At 37.6% G+C, this 18246-nt stretch overlaps 1 pseudogene; it reads right to left on the bottom strand.

Moving 5' to 3' along the window:
- Positions 1-5265: 5265 nt before the first annotated feature.
- LOC105552605 lies at positions 5266-5908 on the bottom strand (annotated as a pseudogene).
- Positions 5909-18246: the final 12338 nt, after the last annotated feature.

Genomic DNA, 18246 nt, shown 5'->3' on the forward strand with positions numbered 1-18246 from the left:
TTTCTTAAAACAGGTACTGAGTATAAAACAATATGAGAGGGTCTCTCTCTTCCCTCATGAGGAGTCAAAACTACAGTATGCTTTTATGACACTGTATTTTTTACTTTTGAGAATTTGATTATAGTGTATCTGGTGAAGATTTCTTTATATTCTATCTAACTGAGGTTCTTCAGGCTTCATATATCTGGGTGTTCATTTTCCTCTCCAAATTTGTGAAATTTTCTGTCATTATTTCTTTAAATAAATTTTCAGTCATTTTCTTTTCCTCTGTTGCTTCTAGAATTTTCATAATACATATATTGTTTGCTTGATGTTCAGCTATAACTTCTGTTGTGTTTCTTCACTATTTTTCCTTCTTTTATCTTTCTGTTCTGCTATCTGGCAAATCTCAAATGACCTGTTGAGCTCCCTGATTTTTTCTTCTGTTTGATCAAGTACAGATGGTTCTCAAATTTCAGTGGTTTGACTTACAATTTTTTGACTTTACAATGGTGTAACACCATCACAATTTTGTTATACTTTAAATTTTGAACTTTGATCTTTTCCCAGGCTAGCAGTAGTGGTACATGAGATTTTCGACACTTTATTATAAAATAGACTTTGTGTTAGATGAGTTTGCCCAGCATGAGCTAATTTAAGTGTTCTGAACACAGTTAAGGTGGGCTAGACTAAACTGTGATGTTTGGTAGGCTAGTTGTATTAAATGCATCTTTTACTTACAATATTTTCAACTTACAATGAGTATATTGAATGTAACATTGTAAGTTTAACATTTGGATGCTCTTGAAGCTTTCCAAGAAGTTTTTCTATTCAGTTATTATGTTCCTCAGTCCCAGAATTCCTGTTTTGTTCTTTTTTTATAGTTTATATTTTTTTGTTAAACTTCTAAATTTGTTCATGTATTGTTTTTATGATTTTATTTGGTTGTTTGTTCTCCTCTGTAGTTCACTGAGCTTCCTTAAGAGGATTATTTTGAATTATTTGTCAGGCAGTTCATACATCTCTATTTTTTAGAGCTAGTTACTGGTTCTTTTCTTTTTTCCTCTTCTGATGATGTCAGATTTCCCTGATTATTTGACTTTTTTTTTTTTTTTTGTCTTGCATTATGTTCTATGTATTTGAAGAAGTAAGCTGGAGTGCAGTGGCGCGATCTCCGCTCACTGCAGGCTCCGCCTCCCGGGTTCACGCCATTCTCCCACCTCAGCCTCCCTAGCAGCTGGGACTACAGGCACTCGCCACCATGCCTGGCTGATTTTTTTGTGTTTTCAGTAGAGACAGGGTTTCACCATGTTAGCCAGGATGGTCTTGATCTCCTGACCTTGTGATCCACACGCCTCAGCCTCCCAAAGTTCTGGGATTACAGGCTTGAGCCACGGTGCCCGGCCACATCTCTTCTAATCTTTACAAACAGGCTTCAGCAAAGAGAGTCCTTCACCAATCAACCCATGTACAGATTCTGAGCAGGATGTTTCTGGGATATCTGTGTACACTTGCTGCTGGAGTCCTTGAAACAGCTGACCTGCTACCTCAATAAGTAGATGAGCAGCCCCGGCTTTTGGGTCCACCAGGTCCAGTCTGATGTCTGGGTTTGCAGGAGTAGGCAGACATGGAATTTAGGTTTGTGTAGATGGGCCTGCTGCCTCATTGCACAGGGGTGAGCCTGAAGCTTGGGTCTACAGGTATAAGCCTGGATCCTGGGTACATGGGGTCTAGTGTGTTGCTGGGGTCCACTGGGGTGGACCTAGTAACTGTGTTCATGGTGACAGGACTGAAGTCTAGGTCCATTGGGATGGGCCCAGTGGCTGAGTCTATGAAGGCAGGTATGGGGCCAACATCCACAGGGGCTGGCCTGAATCCTGAGGCTGCAGGAGCTAGCCTAGCCCTGGGGTGGATCTGAAAGCTGGCCCTGAAGGGGCATGGTGGTGAAGACCACAGTAAAATCATGTGTTAACTTCACTCTTCTTCCCCTGTGCGGAAGATATTACTGGTGGCACTGTGCTATGCTAAACAAGTTCAGGGGAGAGGTGATGTGAGTAATGTGAAACTGTCCTTACTCCCATCTTCAATCCATCTTTCTTTATTTCTGTACTTTACCCAGGTGTTGTAATCTGTCATATGGATTCCTTAGCTCTTGGCAAAGTATTTTCATGCATGGATGGTTGTTTAAATTGATGTTTCTGTGAGGAGTGCTGGAAACTTCCTTTTCATCATCATCTTGCTGATGTTACTCCTTCAACATTATTTTTAACCACAGAAAGAACAGAAGCCAAAATATTAATATTTCATTTACTATAGTGTATACATAGAGGATTATTGTGTTATATTTGTTCTTATCGGAATTTGTTCACTTTTTAATGTGCTAAGGGATTATCAATGGGAGAACAATTACTTTCAGTAGGTTAGAGATTTGTCATCGAATTAGTTGTCAAGATTTACAGTAATTTAAAATATGTAGTAATTTTAAGGGAATAAATATCATGACCATATGTAGTAGTTTGGGGTTGGTTAGTAGGATGATGAATAATTTGATGTAACTGGAAATAGATGGTTAAACATGAACTATGATAATGAAAACATAATTTGCATGAGAGCTGCAAGCCTGATGGCTACTACAAAAATCTAGCATAATGTTCTTATGTATTGCCTGTGGGGCCCAGAGGCCCCTGGGCAACAGCTGTTGACTGTTTCATGATAAGAATATATGCTATAGAGTATAAAATAAAGTGCTTGGCAATGAGATGGCTTATATTTGTATTTAACTGTGGTCCTAAGATACTGTGAATAGTTGCTTTCCTAAACCTGGGATATTGTGATTATATTTCAAAATGTATGGAGCTGATGTTAAGTATTATGAAATTTTTGCACTTAACAGTAAAATTAACAGCTACTAAAATACTTTTCAACTGGAATTTGATAAAGACATTTATTTACCCCTTTCTGTTTTCTCAACCTATATTAACGTTAAATGATAGAGCTCCTAGTTCTCTAGAATTGCTCAATAGATCATGGTTATATTTGTAATTTTCTTTGCTTTGGGTGGGATTTTAGATTAGACTTTACTTGAAGTAGCAGTGTGCCTTCTTTTAAGAATGCATTAAACTTTATTCAATTTCTATGTAAATATTTATAATTCAATGATTATTTGTTATTATGGTTAATGTTGAAGGATAGTAATGGTATTGGCATATTTCCCATTGAAACTAATACTATGTATTTAAAGTACTCTTCAAAGTAAAAGGCCTTCTTTTAATAACTGAGTGCATCTATTCATTTATTTTATAATAATAGATTTCAAAAAGGGCCAGAAGTCCCAGCTTTATTTTACCAAGTTTATCCAAATGGATTTACCAATGGATATCCAAATTGGTTAAGTGGCTTGTCCAAGTTCAGCAAACATGCTGAAGTTCACCGCTTTTTAAGCTTCCCTAAAATGACCCAGCCCTCATAAATGCTTATGAAGCTTTAATCCAAAACATCTTTGGCATGTCTTCTAAGAACGAGCTTTGAAAAAAATGTAAGTTTGCTGGAATAATGATGTACTCAGCTTTTTCTTTTCCCAGAAGTTTTAGTATATGAAGGAAATGAGTTCTAATATCAGAATTATATTTTTATTTGAAAAGCTTTAGTTTGATTATGTGTATTTTATATAGTAAGCTATAATAATTGTCATGACTCACATGTATAAATATCTAACATTCAAAATTGTTAAAGGCAATAGTGAATGGGTCTTTTAAGAAGTACAATAACATATGTATTCTATGAAAGACAAACATATGGATGAAATGAACAACAAAATCAAAGTTAAGTATCAAAAGAGAAAAGGAGTTAGAGAAATATTTTAATATAAGTACTTTTTCAGTTTAATATTTCAAATGTAATTTTAAAATAAACTTAAACTATGAAAATGTATATTTCAGAAAGTATATGGTAATTTTCAAATCTTTTAAAAAGAAGCAGTTGACAAACTGCAGGCCAGGTAAAACCTGGGTGTAAAAGGAAAGTTAGTTTGCTGTCTATAAGGAGATTAATAACTTTGTGGGGTAAAAGAGACACTGGGCAGCAGTGTATTAGAGCTCATATTACAGAGGAACTGGAGATTTTGTAAGGCGTCCCATTTTTCTTTGTCATGGATAAGAATATTTTGATAATAGTGAAATTCAGATCACATAACAACATGTATTTCTGGTGTTGAAATAAGACAATTAACTGGCTTTGAAAAATACTTGGATAGTTTTCAAACTACCCATGTATAATAATAGGAAAACTGCATAGACAAAGAAGTAGATGGGGAGAAAAAATAAATACGGTGTAAGCTTAGCACCAGAGATTGCAGGTCATGAGGATCTGTGTAGTGAGCCGCACAGTAAAATAAATACACTCTAAACATATAAAGCATAGTGCATTCACTTAAATACTTTAAAATATTTAAAATAAATAGAAGAAGCATAGTGTATTTGTTGGTTACTGAGAAAAAGTAACAGGAAAGGCGACTCTGAATAATATAGATATTAATTTATGAAGTGTGAGGCTATCTCTAATATGTTAATAACATGAAAACATAATAATCCATCATTGACATGCTGAATGAACTTTCTAAGGGGCTCATTCCTTTACCTTTCTATAGAGAGGTGGCTGTCAGGTTCCACTTTCTGAAGTTTTCAAATGTTTTTTCTCTTTCTCTTTCCTTCTTTTGACACAAAAGAAAGTATTGGAAGAAATGTCCCCAAAAATGTTTTGAATTCGCAGCAACTTTATCAAATACAAATAATAATAATAATAACTTGAAATATTGTTATGAGGTCAATGTTCCATTTATCAAAATTTCCTTTCTTGACAAACACAATTCATTCGTCATTTTAAGTTTTAAGGAAAGTGCTCTATTTAATGGCTCATTCATACTTTCATTGCTTGAAGTTGTCCATGTTTTATTGATTGCCTATTCTTTCTCTTCAGCAAAATGGCAGTACACTGATGAAGAACATGGGATCCCTTGGGTTAACACCACGCTAAATGTAACATAACACTCTTAGATGCTCACTGTGTAGGCCAGAGCCTTCTAGTCTGTAATGTGACTGGGACATATACAGCATGAGATAAAGTTTAAACACTTTAGTGTTCAACTATAGATCTCAGAGCAACTTAAAGCACTGAGGTTGCCTAGGGACAAACATTTTCATGAATTATTTATGTATTTATTATTTTTTAGATGGACAGGAAGTATAATTTATTGATGAGTATTAAGAGGGGGCAGCACAGTGGAAGCCCTCATGAGTGCCGAGTCTGCAACTTGTCCAGAGGGCCAGAAGTGGGGATGTACTTGATCCCACAGCCATCTGGGATGAGCCACTTCTCAGTCACCATGTCTTCAAATTCATCCACACTGAACTTAATGAAGCCCCACTTCTTTGAGATGTGGATCTTCTGGGGGCCGGGGAACTTGAACTTGGCCCTGCCTAGGGCTTCAATCACGTGCTCCTTGTTCTGCATGTTGGTGCAGATGGACATGATAACTTGGCTGATGTGAACCCTGGTCATGGTGCCCTGGGGCTTTCCAAAGGTACCTTGCATGCCTGTTTGAGCCTGTGAGCCCCAGCACAGGACAACATCTTGTTGATGCAGATGACCTGGAAGGAGTGGTGCCACACCCGGATATGGAAGCGTCTTTGCCACAGCTTTTTACCATGTACTCACTGGCACAAATTCGGGCAGCCTCCCGGGCTTCAGAGGACAGGGACTCAACTTCATCTGACACCACGTGGCCATAAAGCGGAAACTCATCCACTTTTGCCTTCTTCTGCCCCAGGTCAAAGATGCGAATCTTGGCATCAGGGACGCCTTGGAAGGAGCGAGACTTTGGGTATGGCCTGTTCTTAAAATACCGGTAACTACAGGCAGGGCGGTGTTCCATGGCAACACCAGGATCTTCAGTGGCACGCTCAAGGGAGAGAGAACATGAATTCTTATTAATATAATAATTTATGTACTTTGCATCAATTTATTTTTATTTATGTTTAATTGACAAATAGAATTGTATGTGTATATATATACATCTATCTATCTATCTATCTATCTATCTATCTATCTATCTATCTATCTATGTATCTATCTATCTATCTATATTTTTTGTTGTTATTGTTGAGACGGAGTCTCGCTCTGTCGCCCAGGCTGGAGTGCAGTGGCTGGATCTCGGCTCATTGCAAGCTCCGCCTCCCGGGTTCCCGCCATTCTCCTGCCTCAGCCTCCCGAATAGCTGGGACTACAGGCGCTGCCACCACACCCGGCTAGTTTTTTGTATTTTTAGTAGAGATGGGGTTTCACCATGTTAGCCAGGATGGTCTGGATCTCGTGACCTCGTGATCCACCCGCCTCAGCCTCCCCAAGTGCTGGTATTACAGGCGTGAGCCACCAAGCCCGGCTTTTTTTTTTTGAGAGGGAGTCTCGCTCTTTATTTCATGTTTTATTTTTTGAGAGGGAGTCTGGCTGTGTCTCCCAGGCTGGAGTGCAGTGGTATGATCTCGGCTCACTGCAAGCTCTGCCTCCCGGGTTCCTGCCATTCTTCTGCCTCAGCCTCCCGAGTAGCTGGGACTACAGGCAACACCACCACCACACCTGGCTGGTTTTTTTTTTTTTTTTTTTTTTTTTTTTTTTTTTTTTTTGTATTTTTAGAAGAGACGAGTTTCACCCTGTTAGCCAGGATGGTCTCCATCTCCTGACCGCATGATCCTCTGGCCTCGACCTCCCAAAGTGCTGGGGTTACAGGCTTGAGCCACTGTGCCAGGCTGAATTGTGTATATTTATGCTGTACAATATGTACAATATATATCCAACATATATATTAGATATCTAAACACTATGGAGTGGCAGAATCAGGCTAATTATCATATTCCATTTCCATTTCCTCACACACTTACCATTTTTTGTGGTGACAGCGTTTAAAATCTACTCTTTCAGCACGTAGTACTTTGCTGTTAAGTATGATCAGCGTGTCCTGAACTTATTGCTCCTAACTGAAATTTTAAAATTAATTTCTTTCTTATCTTCTTGTCTTTATTTGGAAGCCAACTATTGTTTTTCTTGGTTTTTAAATGATGTGTGGCATGCTAATCCAAGGTCCGTTTTGCAAGTTCTTGAGAACAGATTACCCAAGGAAACAACAACCGTATTCCCTAGTGTCTTATTATGTAACCAGTGAAATGGTACTCATGGGAGGAGAGGAAAGAGGTAAAAACTTGGTTTTGGACCTCTGCTCATGCAATTTTGCTCTGTGGTGGGGACCCTCTCCTGTTTGGCTTTCCAGTGTTACTGTGTCTATTCTTTTATACGCTGAGGAAGTTGTAGGAAAGTAAGGAAAATAAAACACTTTCTTTTTTTTTTTTTTTTGAGACAGTATCGTGCTCTATCCCCCAGGCTGGAGTGCAGTGGCACAATTTCAGCTCACCACAGCCTCCATCTCCTGGGTTCAATGGATTCTCCTGTCTCAGCCTCCCAAGCAACTGGGACTACAGGTGCCCACCACCACAGCCAGCTAATTTTTGTATTTTTTCAGTAGAGATGGGGTTTCACCATGTTGGCCAGGCTGGTCTTGAACTCCTTGATCTCAATTGATTCACCCACCTCAGCCTCCCAAAGTACTGGGATTGCAGGTGTGAGCCACTGTGACTGGCCTGTTCATTTTTTACATCAGCACATCTGTTACTCCCCACTAAGGATGAGGAACTTCGCACTGGAGCAAGATGATGAGAAAAATGAATCTGCTTTGCCACCTAGTTTGGGGGGGATTGATGGAGCACACGCTTTTGAGGGACACATGATCTCTTTCTCAGCAGTAACTTGCTAATGCTGTGCCAGCTTTCAGCTTGTCTGGAAATGGCAAGAGTGTTCTCTGAGTGTCTTATGGACACAGTGAATCAGCTTTACCTCAAAATAAAAGTTAAAAGAAATACATTCTGGCTTACCCCATGATACAATGCTAAGTGCATTCATACTGCACACACACGGAGTCCTTCTGTCTAAAAAACAGCATTGTGTTTACATCCTGCCACCTATCTCAGAGGGACTGACTAAGACTTGGAAAACTCTGATGATATCCTTTAATTTTTTTCCTTAATATGGGAATGTAGTGTTTAATCTTTGTATCTTTTTATATTAGTTTCCATCTGAATTTTTTTTTTAATGTATTTCTCTTAGATCGGGTGCATTGTGGTACATTATCATGCCTTATTACTTAGAGTTCACATCTCCCTCCCAATAACTTAAACCGTTCAAATATTTGTTGATAATTTTCATATTCCCATTTCATGTTTGCACAGCCAAGTAACACATGTAAAACTCCTTTAATCTCTCCATACAAAATAAATCCTCCATTGCCTTAATTATTCCTAGTAGTGCTTTCTGAACTTTTACCAGCCTTGTTTGGCAGAATTATGGTGAGAAAGTTGAATCCAGGCTGTCAGTAGCAAAGTGTTTGCCATGCTATTATCCTTGGCAGTTGCAGGCCTCCTCCAGGCTACAAAACAACTCAGTGCCTACCTCCTTTTTCCTGCTTTCTACTGGCCTACAAATTCCAGCTGTGGTCAGCTGGTGAGCTCTGAGCTACAGGGACAGCGTGGCGCATGTTTTGGGCTTGACTCAGGGATCATGTAATGTTGGGACAGTGAACTTTCCGTTGGGAGCCAATAACACCCATGGTTGTTTTCACCTCCTGACCAGAATATCTCAACTCAATTCAATCATCTGAACATCAGTGAGGGTGACTGGAAAAATGTTTTATCACAGCACTAAAATAAAAGCAATTGCAAGATGTTTTCTTTTCCACTGCACATTTTCAGAGCTTTGATTTTCCTGGTAAAATGCTCTTTGCATGTGCCATGTTCCCAGATTAGGAGAAGATGATACCCAAGGGAGAAGAGGTAAAAATGCACATAGATAATTTTACACCATGACACTGTGGTTAAGGCTTTCAAGGATGCTTGTAACGAAGCTATGTGCCTTGGTTTTAAAAGTCACTATCAAGTTATTTATTTGCATGTATTTTGTTTCCTCTTAAAATGTCTTTAAATAGATAAAAGAGGAGAAATTGTACAAATTTCTTCTTTCACTGAGTACCTACTCTTGCTTTGTGTTTATGCATGAAGAGAGATGGGGAACATACAGAATATCAAGTGGTATATTTAAGATGTTTGTTCATTTTAAGATTTAGGCTTGCAATTTAGCTGTGCCGAATTTGTCTGCTTTGGGAGCTCAAAGGTCAAGTTGCTACCACAATTAAGCATCAATATTCCTTAACTTGAAGTGTTAAAAAATATGTGTGTGTGAGCATGTGCATATCTGTGTTCAACGATCTGCCTTTGTTAGTTTTCTAGTCCTGCTGTATGTAACAGATCATTATAGACTTACCACCTTAAATACATAGGTCCAAAGTCTGACACTGGTCTCATTACTGGCAACAGGTTCTTTGATGTGAGGCAAAAAGAGTTTTCCCAGACAAGTTTTCACTGGAGCTTGTGCATGGGCATAAGGGAGACAGCAAGAGAGAAAGAGAGAGAATTCCTTAACTAATTCCACTAGAAGAGCTGTAGGGCTTTTTTACTAGGCAAAGCATGGGAATTGACATGTAAGTTGGGCTGGACAAAGCATATAAAGGGTAGAGTGCAGGCTACTATTATCTGGTTGCAATGGTTGAGTAATGAACCATCTGGTGGTCTGGCCAGTGGCAACAAGGCTGCATTCCTTCCTGAGGTGGGACACTCTGCAACCTTGGTTATCTCCTAAGGCCAGTTCCTGGAATTCTTTAAGTAAAGACATGTTTAAATGGTGACGTAAGTGAGGTAGTGGTGTGAGTTCTGTGATCAGTGAGAATGCATAAAAGACTCCACTAGTGGGGGTGACTTGAAACCGAGCTTTGTCTTCACTCTGCCTCAGTTTCTCTAGGTTAAAATTGAGGTGTCAGAAGAGTGGGGTTTCTTACCAGAGACAGTGGGGAAGGATGAAGCTATTGACGGAATTAAGTTTCTTGTGGTTGTAGGCGTGAAGTTCCCATCTCCTTGTACTCTCAGCTAGGAACTGGCCATATTTCCTAGAATTCTCTTCCCAGTCCTTGTCTGTGGCCACCTGCTATCTAGAACCTGCAGAGGTATGTGGAAGTTGAATGGTTTGCCTATTTGGAAGCTCTGTGACTTCCCCTTTGCCTTCCTCTTTCACCACATCTCTCTGACACCAGGCAGTGAAAATTCCCTGCTTTGAAGGACTTGTGTGATCAGATTGTGTCTCTCCAGATAATCAGAAAAAATTCCCTACTTTGAAGTCTGTAATCTAAAAATGTCCCTATATTAAAGTCTGTGTCCTCAAATTATGTCTGCAGCCACTTTTTTGTAAATGTTGTTGTTTGTTGGCTTCTTTCTTTCCTTTTCCTTCCTTTCTTTCTCTTCTTTCTTTCTTCCTTTCTTTCTCTTCTTTCTTCCTCCTTCCTTCCTTCCTTTCTTCCTTTCTTCCTTCCTTCCTTTTTTTCTTTCTGTCTTTTTTTTTTTTTTGCCATGTACTTTAAGCAGCTATTTACAGGTTCTAGGGATTTGGTCGTGAATTTTTGTGTGTGTGTAGCAGAAAGGGGGCACTATTTAGCCTAACACTTTCCAGCGTCCTCTTTCTCTCTCTCGCCCTCTTTCTCCGCAACATGGCCTCAAGAACAAGAAAAAAGATAAGATGCTGAGTGAGAAAAACCTGGACTTCGAAAGTCTTTCCCCTACCAGCAGCTCACTAATTACCCAGCTGGTAATTTGATAACGGGAATTTTCTTCATCCTTTCAAAAATTTGTTTCATTGCTTCTTTTTGTATTTACTTCATCAGCTAATTGTAAAATTGATGATGTAGTCAGGTGTCTGCATCTAGTGCTATGCCTGGCATATGGCACAGGAGGGTGCATTTTTAATCCAGTTTTATTTCAGAGGAACCATTGTACATCCTGTTTCTTATCAAAAGTTGCTTCATGGCAGTTACCCCAGGTTGCTGAGACCAAGCCAGGGTTGTCATTCTCAGAGAGGGAAATGGAAGGCAGTGATACAGGGGAGGGCCTAGCAGGCAAAGGAAGCTGGAAACTGTCCTCTGTACGCCCAGCAGGTGGGAAGCAGCTGGGTGCATTAATTTAACCTTTGTCATCCCTAGCATTGAAAAACCACGACCAGCTTACACAGACAGGATTCTCAAATGGAGCTTTCTCAAATTTGTGGTGAAAAACACTAGGAAACTGCTTTGAATTGAAGCATGGCACTGATTATTATCCAGGTCACCCCCTCTGCTAAAGCCATTTGACTCTCATGTGCTTAATAAAAAATCCTTGGAAACATTAAGCGCTATCCAAGAAGAAGTAAAAATAAACCAGAACCACCAAAACAAAATGAAAACAAAAAGGAAGAGCAATAACCTGCATGATAATAGGAGAAAATTTTATTTTTTATCTATTTTCTTCAAATCTTGCTTATAGGTGAAAGAGAAAATTGTTTGAGTAAATATAATGCATTCCTTGAGGAAACAAAAAAGATATTCAGATGTTCTCTGAAAGCCAGCTCCACATCTTCTTATTAGACTATGACTGAACATTTGCCCAATTGGCCATATCACACCCTCTGGCTAGAATGTGATATTTACATTGTTATAAATAAATTGACATGTGTATATAGCTCTGGTGGGGGGGACCGTGGACAACGTAGCACATACTGTTCCTGAGTTCATCTCTAATTCCCTCGGTCAGTATCAGTCAGAGATGAATGTTCATTTAATTAGGAAATTTTATCTTGCCTTTAAAAGTCTTGGCAACTGTAAATGAGGGAAGATCTAAGATTAGTAATGTACTCTAACAAACTCTTCTTTTTAAAAATTATGTCAGATTTTCCTTTTTTCCAGAGCAGGATTTTAGTTTTCTTCAATAAAGTTTATTCTTAGCTTATACAAAATGGGCTTACTCTAAAACCCTAATCATGAAGTACTATGTTCGGATTATAGGAAAGTTAATGAAAATGAAACAGCAGGAAGTAAACATGCTATTCTTATTTTATTTCACTGGAAAAAAATTGTGTGTGTGCATGTGTGTGTGTGTTTAGCACTAGCATGTGGCATTACAGGATGTTTAGGTTACCATTTAAAATTTCTGTAATAAATTATGGCAATAATCATTTATTTAATCTAACAAAATTACTTCTTTTTTAACATGGTAGCCTGTGCTTAATTGTCATCCTTTCTATCTAAACCCCTATAAAAAAATTTATCTCTCATAACCATTTTCTTGTGGAATGCTTAAGTTCAATTATTTTTAATTTTGTTTGCTTTTTAATAAATATATTGAAGGTTAATTTTATTTTAATAACTACCTTAGTCATATCACGTCAGTTTTGAAAGGCAATGTATTCATTTCTAAATAATCTTTCACTGATAATACTGACAGTGTTAATTTTGTTTTTCACCTGCAAGTTTATTGGAAGACTGTCATTTAAAAAGATTTTAGGGGTTGTAACTATCTATTTACCCGTTCATTCATCCAGCTACCCATCAATGCAAGCATCAATCTTCCAAATCAGTACTATTTATGTCTATCATTTCTTGTGTATATTTTGTTGTTCATTCTATTTTGACACTATTGTACTCAGAGAATATGAAGTTCAACTATTGATACTAAAAGGGCTATGGATTTTCTTCCATTATTATTGTGGATTTGTGAGATACAACTTGAAATACTTTTATTTTTGCTTTAGCGTTTCCAAGCTGTGTTATTCAACTCATTGTTTTTTGTGCTTCTTATATATTTTGTGCTACATGGTTTCTAGACTTTATCATTATAAAATGTCCTCATTCTTTCATGTAAAGCTTTTTGGTCTAAATTATATTTTCTTAGATGCTAATGTTGTTCCATGTCTTATATTTGTATTTACGTTTGCTCTGTGTAACTCTGATCCTGTGTTCAGCCTTTCCTTTCAATACTCTTCTAATTGTCTTTCTTTAACAACTTTTAACTGGAATTTAGAAATCTGATTTGAAGTTCCTTAGAACACAGTAGAATCCATCACATTCACATTAATGGTGAAAACATTAATTGGATTATTTTTTACACATTATTTTATATTTAAGCATGTTTTTCTATTTTCTCTTCTGCCATTTCTCGTTTTTGATGGCAGGACTTTTAAATTGTACTCCTCTCTGTTATTTGGGATGTATCTTTATTAGTTTTTTATGTTCATGTCTTAAAAAGCCAATTTATAACTAGTATTTCTTCATCAGTATTATAAAATAAACAATTTTCCCCATCTCTTTCATTACCACCAAATGTCAACAATTACAGAAATAATTTTAAATTTTATTCTGAGGCAATAATTATAAATAATTCTTCCTTCCATCCTTGTACTTTGGTAATAACATAGAAGGATGTCTTACTTGCTTTTGGATTTATAATCACTTTTTGATTCATTTACAATCATCTATACATTCTACCATTGATGATTTATTTTACAATCAATTTTTCTGTATTTTGAAGTCTTTAAGAAATGTGATTTTCTTTTGGTTAGAGAACTTCTGCAAATAATATACCCCCAGATATTACTTGTTTCTGTTTTCTGTTTCTTTTGCCTTTGTATAAGAAAAATTTGGGTATCACTGGCTTGGCCTGTCAAAATACAGTAAATACGCTCTGCCATTTTATTCTGGTTTCCACTTTGATAGAAAAGCTAACTTTTGTAAACCTTATCATCTTTCCTTTTAAATAAACCATTAAATAAGCCTCCTAGAAACCTGAAAATATCTTAATTCTTAATTAAAATTATTACAAGGCTACAGGAAAATTCATGTATCTTATGTGTTTTTTTTTCTGACCTTCAATGAGTTCATTTTTTCTTTTTAGTTCATTTGTTTTTAAATCTGAGATCTGCTCTCAGTTCAAGGAACTATTCATAGTATATGTATTTGATTACTAATTTTTATCTTTTGTTTGTTTTCCTTTTTATGGATCTCGGAATATCCCCACGTGAAGTCCCCCACAATAAATACTTATATGACCCAAAAGTGTCAATACTGTTGAGATTGAGAAACTCTACTTTAGAATGTAAATAGGTATTTAAGTAAATACTTATCTTACGAAGTCATTCCTTAGTGCCAGGTGTAGTTGAAGGGAATAGTGTTTTCATCAGATAGCTCAAATTTATCATAAGTGCTAAAGAAATAACCTTAAAAATCACTACCAGGGCAACACATTAATCAGAACAAAAATCTTTATTTGTTAACATTTATTTTGACTGTAATTGGCACAATACTTATACATATTCATGGGGAGACAGTATTATGTTTCCATACATAGGTATGTTGGCAATTATCAGATCATGGTATTTGTCATGCACATCCTTGTGAAGAGACCACCAAACAGGCTTTGTATGAGCAATAAGGCTTTTTAATCACCTGGGTGCAGGTGGGCTGAGTCCAAAAAGAGAGTCAGCAAAGGGAGATAGGAGTGGGGTCGTTTTATAATATTTGGGTAGGTAAAGGAAAATTACAGTTAAAGGGGGTTGTTCTCTGGCAGGCAGGAGTAGGGGTCACAAGGTGCTCAGTGGGGGAGCTTTTTTGAGCCAGGATGAGCCAGGAAAAGGAATTTCACAAGGTAATGTCATCACTTAAGGCAAGGACCAGCCATTTTCACTTCTTTTGTGGTGGAATGTCATCAGTTAAGGCAGGAATAGGCCATTTTCACTTATTTTGTGATTCTTCAGTTACTTCAGGCCATCTGGGCCTATTTGTGCAGGTCACAGGGGATGCAATGGCTGAGCTTGGGCTCAGAGGCCTCACAGTATTTAGATAACCATCACCTCAAACATTTATCATTTCCTTGTGGTGAGAAGATTTAGAATTCTTTCTTCTAGTTATTTTGAAATATACACCATAATATTGTTTACTTTAGTCACCCTATTGTTCTGTAGAACACCAGAACTTATTCCTCCTATCTAACTGCCATTTTTTACCCACTGATCAGTCTTTTCCCATCTTCCCCTATTCTCCACTCCTCAGGCTCTGATAACAAGGGTTCGACTCTCTATTTCTGTGACACCAGCTTTTTTAGATTCCACAAATGCATGAGATCACCTGGTACTTTTCTTTCTGTGCCTGGCTTATTTCACTTAATGTCATATAGGTTCCTCCATGTTAATGCAAAAGATAAGATTTTATTCCATTTTATGGCTGAGTAGTATTCTTTGTGAATCTATATCTATACCACATTTTAAATGGAACTTATAGTTTCTTTTAGCTATTGATTAAAAAGTTAGAATTAAATGCAAAAAGTAAAAGTATAGATGATGTATACATGTGTAGATGATGTTTGTATATATGTATGAAATAATGTGAGTGCCATTTTAAAAGATTGTCTCTATATATTGGGTCGTGTTATAAAGTAAACCTCAAGGAATTGGAAGTAAACATTTAAGACAGGCCTCACAATTAAATTTTGTATCTTTATTTTAGTGACTAAATATCTTTCTTCAAAGCTTTCAGGCTTAGTAAATGTATTCAAGCTAAATTTAACATATTTAAATTTAAATTTCTTATCACAGAACCATCTTTGTTTATCCTATTTTCTCCCACTCACTATTTTGTGCCTTGTAATTACTTACTACAGGAAACTGCACCTAATATGTATGGTACTTTATACAACTGAGTACTTTCTATCAAATCCCATGAATGAAGCCAGGTTCTATTTGCCTTCAATTATATAACTTAGGAAATATTAGGGATATTTTATATCTTCTACCAATTTATATTATTCCCTCCATTCATTCATTCAACAAATACCTATTGAGTGCCTATGATTTGTCAGTGTTACGTTTCTGTGTCTTAATTTTCTTCAAAATATTTTGGTTCATGCAGAGTCTGAGCCTCACCAGACACTAGACCTGCCAGCATCTTGACCTTGGACTTCTCAGCCTCCAGAACCATGAATAATAAATTTCTACTATTTATAAATCACTCTGTGGTGATTTATTATAGCTATGTATGGTTGATACAGATGGACTAAGATACTCATGTTTACCCTGTTTCAGATAGAGAATTTTGATGACTAGATTGTAAACTGAAGGAAAAAGACTTCAGAGTTAAAAATGGAGCCAGTGTGGGTCAATACTGTGAATTGAGTTGATTTGGACTTGAATACAAACCACTCTTCCAAAGGTGAGGTCAGGTGCACTCTCAGAGTCCCTCAGTTGAATCTCATCCTGTGGCCCAACCACGAAAGGAGACCTTTAATCCTCCCCAAGAAATCTGGGACGAGGGAAAAAAACAAAAAGGAAAAACCCAAATATTCAAACTTTTTACAAGTGACTTCTGATTTCCCCTAACTTTTCACATTCATTCATTTTTCTAGGCAGGTCTAACAAATTATTTGTCAAAAATAAATCAGCAGTCAATAGTGCTAATATAATGGCTGCATATTTACGGTCAAGGTATGAGTTGAGATTTCCCTTATCATTTAGATTGTGGTCCTAAACGTCTTTTTAAAGATATGCCAAATAGTAAAATTGAAGATTGTGCTCTTTAGGGATGCAAATATGGAGAAAAAGTAAACAGAGTTGCCTTTTCAGTGAAAACTAGCCAGAAAGAAAGCAAGTACTAATAATACACAAGAGCAGATTAACTCAAAGGTGGGTTTGTGCCAGTCAGTTAAGTAGAAGTCATGTTATCTGACTTTATCATTCTTTCCTAAGGATGTGGCAACAATATCGCTGATAAAACATTGCTTCTGGGTGTGTTTGTGAGGATATTCCCAGAAGAGATTAGGATTTGAATAGGTAGACTGAGTTAAAAAGATCTTCCCTCACTAATGTGGCTGTGGAGGGTGAGGTAGAGGAGGGCAGGGCATCATCTAATCCATCCAGGGTCCACCAGAATAGAACAAGAAGGCAGAGAAGATGGATGTCCCAGCTCTCTCCTTGAGAGGAAGAGATTACCATTGAAAATCTCTTCTTGAGCTGGGACATCCATCTTCTCCTGCTCTTGAACAGCTGACCTCCTCCTGGTTCTCAAGCCTTTGGACACTGGGTATTACACTAACAGCATCCCTAGTATTCGTGACTTCAGTCTTGGACTGGGAATTACGCCGTCAGTTCCCCTGGTTCTCAGGCCTTTGAACTCTGACTGAATTACATCACCAGCTTTCCTGGTTCTCCAGCTTGCAGATGGTAGATCGTGGAATTTCTTGACCTCCATGATCACGTGAGCCAATTCCCATAATAAATCTCCTCTATATATCTATATATATCCTATTGGTTCTGTTTCTCTGGAGAGCCCTGACTAATACAGTATGTACACCAACTGGCTCCATATTTATTCCCTTTGCACAGTTCATGCTGAACAGAGCTTCTTTAACTCTCGTGTGGAAGAATTTCAAAGTGCTTAATGATTTACAAAAAATGCATAGTGCTGACTTTACAGTGGCCAAAATTTTTCCCAGTTCTCATAGATTCAAGGCCAAGAAAATCTCACTGGTGTGATTAGAAATGAAAAGAAAGTCTTAGAATCACTAAATAGTTGAAGAAGTATAGACCTGCTGGATTGCCATTGCCCCTGTGAGTCATATTTCTATAATTAGGTCAGCATGCAGTTCTAAAAAAATGGAGACAACTCAAATAAAATAAAATAAAGACTTGAAGGAAGTTGGCTTGCGCAGAACACCAACTCACATGATTTTAATGTTCACACTATAAAATAAATCAGTGTTTGGACAAGCTATAGGAAAAATTGTTAACCCCTATAGAGAAGGAAATCTAGACATACAATTATTGTCATGCACGTCCGTGTGAAGAGACCACTAAACAGGCTTTGTGTGAGCAATAAAGTTTTTTAATCACCTGGGTGCAGGCGGGCTGAGTCCGAAAAGAGCGTCAGCGAAGGGAGATAAGGGTGGGGCCGTTTTATAGAATTTGGGTAGGTAAAGGAAGATTACAGTCAAAGGGGGGTTCTTCTCTGGCGGGCAGTAGGGGGGGTCACAAGGTGCTCAGTGTGGGAGCTTTTGAGCCAGGATGAGCCAGGAAAAGGAATTTCACAAGGTAATGTCATCACTTAAGGCAAGGACTGGCCATTTTCACTTCTTTTGTGGTGGAATGTCATCAGTTAAGTCAAGGACTGGCCATTTTCACTTCTTTTGTGGTGGAATGTCATCAGTTAAGGCGGGGCAGGGCATTTTCACTTCTTTTGTGATTCTTCAGTTATTTCAGGCCATCTGGGCATAT

The sequence above is a fragment of the Mandrillus leucophaeus genome, unplaced genomic scaffold (assembly GCF_000951045.1).
Source record: "Mandrillus leucophaeus isolate KB7577 unplaced genomic scaffold, Mleu.le_1.0 Scaffold567, whole genome shotgun sequence".
NCBI classification, from domain to species: Eukaryota; Metazoa; Chordata; class Mammalia; order Primates; family Cercopithecidae; genus Mandrillus; species Mandrillus leucophaeus.